Here is a 10,165-nt window from a genome sequence, read left to right on the forward strand (position 1 = left end):
CTCATACAAATGATGGATGGTAAAGGGTAAATTGACTGGATTATAGATAATCCTTTTATCCAAAGCGCTTTACAATGTGCCTAGATTCACCCAGTCTCTCTCTCTCTCTCTCTCACACACACACACACACACTTGAAGTCTTGCTTCCACAAATTATATTAGAATTATAGGGAATGACAGTTGGGCACCTAAGGGTACACATAGCACCTTCTCCTCCACACAGCCTATGACAGCTGAAACAGAGCAATATTTGGCATGCTGCACACACACACACCGATGACACAGCCATCGGGAGCAATTTGGGGTTCAGTATCTTGCCCAAGGACACTCCGACATGCAGACTGGAGGAGCCGGGGATCGAACCATCAACCTCTTTTATCCAAAGCGATTAGTGGACGACCCGCTCTATACGTCCTGAGCCACAGCCGCCCCATAGTAGAAATCCCTTCGTAGGGATCCTACGCACAGCTTGATAAATGAGACTCGTGGCCAGGGCTGTAGTGGTGGCTAAACGCACGTAAACGGTGTTTACGTACCTTTTTCAATGCTCTGCAGCGTTTAGGCACCTTTTAAGATCGTTTACTCACATGTTTAAATCGTTTATGCACACTTATTATTGCACGAGTTTTAACACGTTCGCGTAAACTCCGTTGATGCGGAGACCACGCCAAGCACGTCACACACCAAAAGAAAAGAAAAAAGATTACACATGGGCATGGCACTGACCAGGATCTCCGCGAACCGTAGCCTATTTTTGTGGAGCGCTCCACGGGAAAGGTACACGGCCCCGGTCACGTTGGTGCCTTTATCGAGCTGTGCTTGCCTGCCCAGACAGCGCTCCCTTCAAACAACTTAACGGTGCCATTGTGCCAGCGATGCGCAATGCGCATTTGGAGAGCTGAACATACGGTAGGTAAGGTTGGTTAAAAATGTGTGTCCGGAGTGGGGAAAATCATATAGGCTCACCGTTTTACAATTGAAGAGTGAATCACTGGTGTAAGAAACATGATTGATTTCCCTCTGATCAAGTAAAGTTTGTAACATTAGGTGCGTGCGAGTCGACTTGAATAGTCCAGGTGCTACTGTATAAAGCCAATATAATACGACCATGTTGAAAACTATCTAGAAACATACTTGTGGTTGTTGTGCCGAGATCTGTATAAATAAATATTGGCTGACTAAAATTTTGTGGCCAGAGTGGCAGAACCACTTTTATTTCCATGTACAGTATGTTGTCTACCTATCCTTGCCCAATGTGTTTGTGGACAGTTTGAATTATATATTGGTATTCAAGAATCACAGATTCAATCTGTCTACATACTTTTAGCTATAAAGCTGAAGCTGACAATCACAGGTACAGTGTGTGTGAGAGAGAGAACTATATTACTCTTCAAACTGTATATACTGGGTTCATACAAGGTCCTTTAAAGTAGGCTACCTACTGTATAATTTAACTTTTCATACCTGGAGAAATTCAACAAATGTTCAATAAATACATTTTATATTGATTGTTTAGGCCTAATTATTTGTAAAGTCACAACACATTAGAGATGTGTGTAGTTCATTTTGCTCTCAAATGCACCAGGTTGATGAATTTTACTTTAAAATGTTAAAAAAAAATCTTCCGGGGGAGAATCCCCCCGGACTCCCCTTGAGGGGCAAGGCCCATCCCATAGCCAGCTACTTTTTCTATCTGGCTGGCTACTCAGAAATGTGGGGGAACCCCCTGATATACCTTATAGGGCTATATGATTCAGATTAAGTTGTTCTATATACTCTCATATTTTGTCTTGTATATCGGTCACGGAAGCTTATTTATCCGCCGTTATAACACTGCCGGTGCCGCGTGAGAAAGCTGCCTCGAGTCAAAAGTATAGTTTACCCACTTTTTTTTTACCACTACAGCACTGCTCGTGGCCACCAGGTTGAGCTGTCTAGAACTGTATGCCATCATCAGTGACCTGGCTTGCCTCTTTCTTTCTTTCTTTCTTTCTTTCTGCCTTTCTTTCGCATAAATCACTTATGTCATAATGTCATAATCAGTGAACTGATGTCAACTGATGATGTCACTTATCCATAGACATTGTGATATCGTCAGTGACATCATCAGTGACATGATCATCAGCGATGTCATAAATCACTGATGAGGTCATAATTATGCTTCCTTCATTTCGAAGTCGTGAACTTGTGTTTATGAGACTGGAAGTCATGAATGCTTGGCATATGAAGGGCCCTTCTTCTTCTTCTGTGGTGTTTTATGGCAGGTGGCATCCTTTACGTTGCATTACTGCCTCCTTCTGGATTTACATGCATCCGTATCATAGTAGGGAATGTTTCCCTACATTCTCTCTTCTCCGTGTCATCTCCTTAACTCCCTCTGTTCCTCTCCCCGGGAATACCTTGATCTATGAAGGGTCCAATATGCACTGATGATGTCATAGACATTGTGGCATCATCAGTGATGTCATAAATCCTTCTCTGCTGAGGGTACATATTGGACGATTCTAAGCCGTTTCTGCAAAGCCCCTCTTCCATGTCCGCTTAAAAAAGAAATCAATGTTGGGTCATTTCGACGTCAGAACCATGCGGAACTCAAACTCAGTCATATCGGTTATTTCTCAGCTCCTGGAGGATTACAACACCACGCCCAACAAGGTGAAGGTGATAGATGCATATCTGTTGTACATCTTGCTGACAGGAGCGCTGCAGTTCCTCTACTGTCTGCTCGTCAGCACGTTCCCCTTCAACAGCTTCTTGTCTGGCTTCATCTCGTGTGTGGGTTCTTTTATTCTCGCAGTGTGTCTTCGTATCCAGATCAACCCACAGAACAAAGGCTACTTCCTGTCCATCTCCCCAGAGAGGGCCTTTGCTGACTTTCTATTCGCTCACACCATTCTCCATCACGTCTGCCTCTGATGTGGAGTTAAAGCCCACCATTGACATTGAATTAATTACAATTACGGATGCTGGATGCTAGCGTGTCAGTTTCAGAGTTGAAGAAAGGAAAGCAAAACTGACATTTATCTCCTTGTAGTTGTTTAACTCATTCCTCGCCATTGACGTGCTTTTACGTCCATCCTTGTTTTCATAGATGGCGCTCTTGGCCACCAGAAGCCAGAGTTGTCTCACAAAACCAGCCAGCTGAAAAAGCAACGATCTCCCTTCAGGAAAAAGCTCCATAAAACACCTCCAGCCTGGTGCCTCAAAGTGCTGCATTGAGCAGCTTTCCCCCCGAGCTCCACGCGCTGTCACGGGGACTCGTGATAGTCACTCAAAGCTGAAGGATGTTTTTCACCAGATGCTGGTAAACGCACACAAATCATTTATTCTGTCAGGTGCATTAGTGAACGCTCAAATTGTGTCAATTTCAGCCATCAAATATGCCCCCAGACCTCCACACAGCGAGGTTCTGCTTGGCAGCAGAGTGGTTCTGCTTGTGATAATAGTTTTGGGGCAGCAGAGTGGTTCTGCTTGTGATAATAGTTTTGGGGCAGGAGAGTGGTTCTGCTTGTGATGATAGTTTTGGGGCAGGAGAGTGGTTCTGCTTGTGATGATAGTTTTGGGGCAGCAGAGTGGTTCTGCTTGTGATAATAGTTTTGGGGCAGGAGAGTGGTTCTGCTTGTGATAATAGTTTTGGGGCAGGAGAGTGGTTCTGCTTGTGATAATAGTTTTGGGGCAGCAGAGTGGTTCTGCTTGTGATGATAGTTTTGGGGCAGGAGAGTGGTTCTGCTTGTGATAATAGTTTTGGGGCAGGAGAGTGGTTCTGCTTGTGATGATAGTTTTGGGGCAGCAGAGTGGTTCTGCTTGTGATGATAGTTTTGGGGCAGGAGAGTGGTTCTGCTTGTGATAATAGTTTTGGGGTAGGAGAGTGGTTCTGCTTGTGATGATAGTTTTGGGGCAGGAGAGTGGTTCTGCTTGTGATAATAGTTTTGGGGTAGGAGAGTGGTTCTGCTTGTGATAATAGTTTTGGGGTAGGAGAGTGGTTCTGCTTGTGATAATAGTTTTGGGGTAGGAGAGTGGTTCTGCTTGTGATAATAGTTTTGGGGCAGCAGGGTGGTTCTGCTTGTGATGATAGTTTTGGGGCAGGAGAGTGGTTCTGCTTGTGATAATAGTTTTGGGGCAGGAGAGTGGTTCTGCTTGTGATGATAGTTTTGGGGCAGGAGAGTGGTTCTGCTTGTGATAATAGTTTTGGGGCAGGAGAGTGGTTCTGCTTGTGATGATAGTTTTGGGGCAGGAGAGTGGTTCTGCTTGTGATAATAGTTTTGGGGCAGGAGAGTGGTTCTGCTTGTGATGATAGTTTTGGGGCAGCAGGGTGGTTCTGCTTGTGATGATAGTTTTGGGGCAGCAGAGTGGTTCTGCTTGTGATAATAGTTTTGGGGCAGGAGAGTGGTTCTGCTTGTGATGATAGTTTTGGGGCAGGAGAGTGGTTCTGCTTGTGATAATAGTTTTGGGGCAGGAGAGTGGTTCTGCTTGTGATGATAGTTTTGGGGCAGGAGAGTGGTTCTGCTTGTGATAATAGTTTTGGGGCAGGAGAGTGGTTCTGCTTGTGATGATAGTTTTGGGGCAGGAGAGTGGTTCTGCTTGTGATGATAGTTTTGGGGCAGGAGAGTGGTTCTGCTTGTGATAATAGTTTTGGGGCAGCAGAGTGGTTCTGCTTGTGATAATAGTTTTGGGGCAGCAGGGTGGTTCTGCTTGTGATAATAGTTTTGGGGTAGGAGAGTGGTTCTGCTTGTGATGATAGTTTTGGGGCAGGAGAGTGGTTCTGCTTGTGATAATAGTTTTGGGGCAGGAGAGTGGTTCTGCTTGTGATGATAGTTTTGGGGCAGGAGAGTGGTTCTGCTTGTGATAATAGTTTTGGGGCAGGAGAGTGGTTCTGCTTGTGATGATAGTTTTGGGGCAGGACAGTGGTTCTGCTTGTGATGATAGTTTTGGGGCAGCAGGGTGGTTCTGCTTGTGATGATAGTTTTGGGGCAGGAGAGTGGTTCTGCTTGTGATGATAGTTTTGGGGCAGCAGAGTGGTTCTGCTTGTGATGATAGTTTTGGGGCAGCAGAGTGGTTCTGCTTGTGATGATAGTTTTGGGGCAGCAGAGTGGTTCTGCTTGTGATGATAGTTTTGGGGCAGGAGAGTGGTTCTGCTTGTGATGATAGTTTTGGGGCAGCAGGGTGGTTCTGCTTGTGATGATAGTTTTGGGGCAGGAGAGTGGTTCTGCTTGTGATGATAGTTTTGGGGCAGGAGAGTGGTTCTGCTTGTGATGATAGTTTTGGGGCAGCAGAGTGGTTCTGCTTGTGATGATAGTTTTGGGGCAGGAGAGTGGTTCTGCTTGTGATGATAGTTTTGGGGCAGCAGGGTGGTTCTGCTTGTGATAATAGTTTTGGGGCAGCAGGGTGGTTCTGCTTGTGATGATAGTTTTGGGGCAGGAGAGTGGTTCTGCTTGTGATGATAGTTTTGGGGCAGGAGAGTGGTTCTGCTTGTGATAATAGTTTTGGGGCAGGAGAGTGGTTCTGCTTGTGATAATAGTTTTGGGGCAGAAGAGTGGTTCTGCTTGTGATGATAGTTTTGGGGCAGGAGAGTGGTTCTGCTTGTGATGATAGTTTTGGGGCAGGAGAGTGGTTCTGCTTGTGATAATAGTTTTGGGGCAGGAGAGTGGTTCTGCTTGTGATGATAGTTTTGGGGCAGGAGAGTGGTTCTGCTTGTGATGATAGTTTTGGGGCAGGAGAGTGGTTCTGCTTGTGATGATAGTTTTGGGGCAGCAGAGTGGTTCTGCTTGTGATAATAGTTTTGGGGCAGCAGGGTGGTTCTGGGCACTGAATCCTTGGCCCAGTTTCAGAGTTGCTGTTCGATAGCTGTCCCTGACCTTTGACCTCCGTGTGAAGGAGGGAATGAGGAAAGACAATTTCTCCTTCAAGGATTAATGGAGTGTCACACAAGGGTGGGGTGAAGTGGCCTCGAAAGATGGCTGCTATTATAAGTTGTGTCAGACCAATATATCAGGCTGATATTGGCTTGTTATTAAAAATTGGATATTGGGCATCAGTGGTCTATGGGACATGACATGTAACGACAATGTCCGATAGGTTTGAATCTTGCCTGGGACCTTTGGGCCTTTGTCTCATGTCCTCCCTCTTTCTCTCCATGCAAACATTCCTGTCTCTATCACTATATATAGACTATCAAATGAAAAGGCTAAAAAAAACATATATACATATATTGATATATATATATATTGAGTAGTCACTTGTCAGTGTCATCCACCTTTTATTATGATGGATATAATGCAGTTGTTTACAATATTATATATAATATATAATATAACACATTTGTTTTAAAATTTTAGTTTAGGGGTTAGGATCGCATTCGCAAATATTTAAATTATATAACAATGTGGTCCATATATGGTTATGAGACAACAACAAAACATATTTTCATTAAGTCATTCTACGCTATCAGATCACTACAGAAATAAAAGCAATTCAATGTTTTACCATGTGAAACAAGAGACAGTGGTGGTGGTGGTTTACAAAATTAAATTAAACTGATAACAGGATCTGTCATTACAATGAGGTATATGATCATGATGCACAGCTTACATTGGACCCATTTCTTTCCTTGTCATCTTATTCTCCCTTCGCCGTTTGCGGACTGGAAAGTGATGAATTGTGGGATACGCTTTAGCTCCAAAATAGCACTCCGATGCGGCGCGAGGGTAAGGGTGCATTATGTGGGATAAGTGTACACTTACTTCAGTGCACAAAACTGCAAGTGTGGGTAATGGGACAGGCCCAGAGAGACAGACTAACACTTTAATGTGCGAGGAAACCCAGGGCAACTCAAGGAGAGCAACCAAACTCTTAATGGTCTGGGAATATACACTCACAGAGCACTTTATTAGCAACACCAATACTGGGTCAGCTTTCAGCTCAGTGTCAACCGAACCGACCCGGCTACCAAAGTGACATAGATCTACCTCCAGTGTGGACGTGTTGCATGAGGTTATTTGAGTAACTTATTACTGTCAGCTCCAACCAGTCTGGACATTCTCCTCTGAACTCTCTCATCAACAAGGACGTTCCCGTCACAGCACTGCTGCTCACTGGATGCCCCCCCCCCCCCACACACACACACACACCTACACCTACAACTACACACACACACACACACACACACACACACACACACACACACACACACACACACACACACACACACACACACACACACACACACACACAGTTTTGTGTAAACTCTAGAGATGGTTTGTGTGTAGTTAAAACCCCAGGAGATCACAGTCTAACAAATACTCAGTATAAAGTGGCTTTTAAACATGAAGTCTGGATCATGTCTGGCTAGCACGAGCAGGATATTTTCCGGTTTTACCTTTTTAAACATGAGGGGTCTTTGTTTAGAAACAACTGGATATGAGCCTAGGGGAGGGGGTGCGGTAGCATGTATCGATAACAAGAAATGTCATAGGAAACAGCTTTAGCGAATCTCTAACCAAACTCCATTCAAAAACATGCCGAGTCCATTCCGACCACGAGGGGTGGCAATGCCAATGCCAAAAATGTGCGCTTCCGCCTTTGTTAGGCTACATAAAGCCGCCCAGTCAAAATAGTGGTCGGACCGTCGTCAATCACTGTGGGTGATTTATTTTACAAGTGGCATTCAAGTCATACCTGACTAGTTTTCAATGTATTTCTCCCCACAAAAGTTAGGCTTTTTCTGACATGGGAGCAAGCAAGCAGCGCAGCAGTAAGCGTCCCTCCTGATGCACCGGACCTGCATGCCTGCATAGCTGAAGCGCGTTGGGATCCCTCTACCAAACAATTCAAGCCGTTTTTGCAGCACTTGAGGAAACCGTGAGTTTGCTCGTTTAATTCGTTGATATAAGCGATTGCCCGAACGATTAATTAATTAATAAACTACGTGAATGTGAAGTGCCACCACCCGCCCACATAACAGCTAGCCTACATGATCAGGATCATGAGCTGCCAGAGTTAAACAGCAGCTGCTTTTGCGTTAATCCGGATCCTACACCGGCGACCGAGATGAATATGATACGGACTCGCGGGAATGCGCGTAGGCCGGCTAATTGTTGTTTAACATGCAGGCAACCGGCTAGGAGCGGGTTATAATACGGATTCCACTGCATGTTAAAGCCCCAATCAGTAAGATTTTTGACATTTTTTACTGTAATATAAGAGCTTTTTAGTCTTAGGACATGGTAGATTGACTTGTAATAGAGAGCTCCAGGGATGACGTATTTTTGTAGGCTGAATGCGGAAGTCCCGAACTTCCTGGTTCTTCACTGTTTCTGTCTATGGGATTTTTGAATGGGTTTTTGGCGCGATGCTTCAAATAATGTCTGTGGGCAACGCAAGTTTAATCAAACGCGAACCAAGGTTCAGCGGGATAATCTTCACACATGAGGACCACTTTCATGAGTTTTGAAGCGTAACTGCGAGCCCTAGAGGGAAAAAGCTTGTGCTAAGCTAATCCAGAACTACACACAGTGTCGCATAGGCGTCCACACATTGATTGCGAGAGAAAGAATTTCCGCGTTCACCCGTGATGACGTATAATATCCGCGTCGACATTGTAGTCTCATTTAGCCGTTTGCTAGCTAGCCACCCTTTTAACGGCACATAAAAGCTTCAAAACTCATAAAAGTGGTCTTCATGTGTGAAGATGATGTTACTAAACACTGGTTCGCGTTTGATTAAGCCAGCGTTGCCCAGAGAGATTATTAGAAGCATCGCGCCAAAAACCCATTCAAAACTCCCATAGGCAAAAACTGTGAAGAACCAGGGCTGTTAGCATCGATGATTTCCGGACTCGTTCCTGGAGCTCTCTATAGGGAGACTCTCGGGTTTATTTATCCCACACCGCCCTCCATTGGCCAGCACTGGGACTAAGCAGTTTGCTGTCAGCGTCCCGTGTCAATAAAATAGAAAAAAGAAAAGGATGCGCGCATGCGCTGTACAGCGTAAGCGCTGTCTGCATGAAAGCAAGGAAGTAACTCGATTCGGATTTGCTACGAAAATGATTTTTCACGGAACTATGGATTATTATTTCATCACGTGGTGAGTACCCGATGTCACAACATGTACATAGAGCTTTCTGGCGCTGTGTTTTGTTGACTTTGAACGGCGATATCGTTATCGATACTAATGCACGCAGAGGGCGCAGTTGGAAAACTTACTGAATGGGGCTTTAAGAAGTGGCTTTAGTAAGCCAGTATTAGTAAGTTATATTACATTTTGAAAGTAACTTGCCCAACACTGGTAATAAGTAACGAGTTACTCTACACAGACAGTAACATTGTAAAGTAACTTATTACTTTCAAATGGAAGTACCTAGCAGTATGTAGTATATTACATTTTGAAAGTAACTTGCCCAACACTGGTCGTCTCTGTGAGAAGTACTATACAAATAAAATGTACTTACTTACGTTTGATTGGTGAGCCATGGGCTAAACACAGACAAACGTGGTTTGCGGTCTTAAAGGGATACACACACAAATGCTGCATCAGGTATCAATGGGTTAAAGAAATTGAGTAATCATCTCTCAGCAGCTTTGATCTAAACATGTCGCTATTGGCTTTTAAAACCCCCGTATTCACTGAACCATATGTGAAATGCTCATGGTGACAGCTGGCTCCAGAGAGTGGGAGGGGGCTCATATAGGAAAAAGCCCAAAGTGACGGACAGACAGGAAGTGAAGAGGGAAGAGTGGAGAGGAAGAGGAAGAGGAGTGTCAGATATCAGTCATCACCACGCACCACGCTTCCCGTTTTGCTGCATCCTCCCATATCAGCAGCCGTGATAGCGCACAACAATGCATAGTTGCATACGCAAGCACACGTGCCTATTATGTGGACACACACAGACACAAATAACACACACACACACACACACACACACACGCAAATAACACACACACAAATAACACACACACACACACACACACACACACACACACACAAATAACACACACACACACACACACACACACACACACACACACACACACACAAATAACACATAGGGGCAGCTGCAGCCATTACATGAATTAATATGAATTGTCAAAAAGTAAAAGAAAAAAAGAAAAAATGCATTTATTTTGAAGGCAAATAAATATTCATTCACAGTGTGCATATATTATGG

At 44.5% G+C, this 10,165-nt stretch overlaps 1 pseudogene across 1 annotated transcript; it reads left to right on the forward strand.

Moving 5' to 3' along the window:
* The first annotated feature begins 2,583 nt into the window (after nt 1–2,583).
* LOC310780515 (dolichyl-diphosphooligosaccharide--protein glycosyltransferase subunit DAD1 pseudogene) lies at nt 2,584–2,916 on the forward strand (annotated as a pseudogene). The gene has a single exon. The product of its transcript is annotated as a dolichyl-diphosphooligosaccharide--protein glycosyltransferase subunit DAD1 pseudogene (transcript).
* The last annotated feature ends 7,249 nt before the right edge of the window (nt 2,917–10,165 follow it).

Source organism: Poromitra crassiceps, assembly GCF_964638095.1.
Source record: "Poromitra crassiceps genome assembly, chromosome: 8".
In the NCBI taxonomy this organism is placed as follows: domain Eukaryota; kingdom Metazoa; phylum Chordata; class Actinopteri; order Beryciformes; family Melamphaidae; genus Poromitra; species Poromitra crassiceps.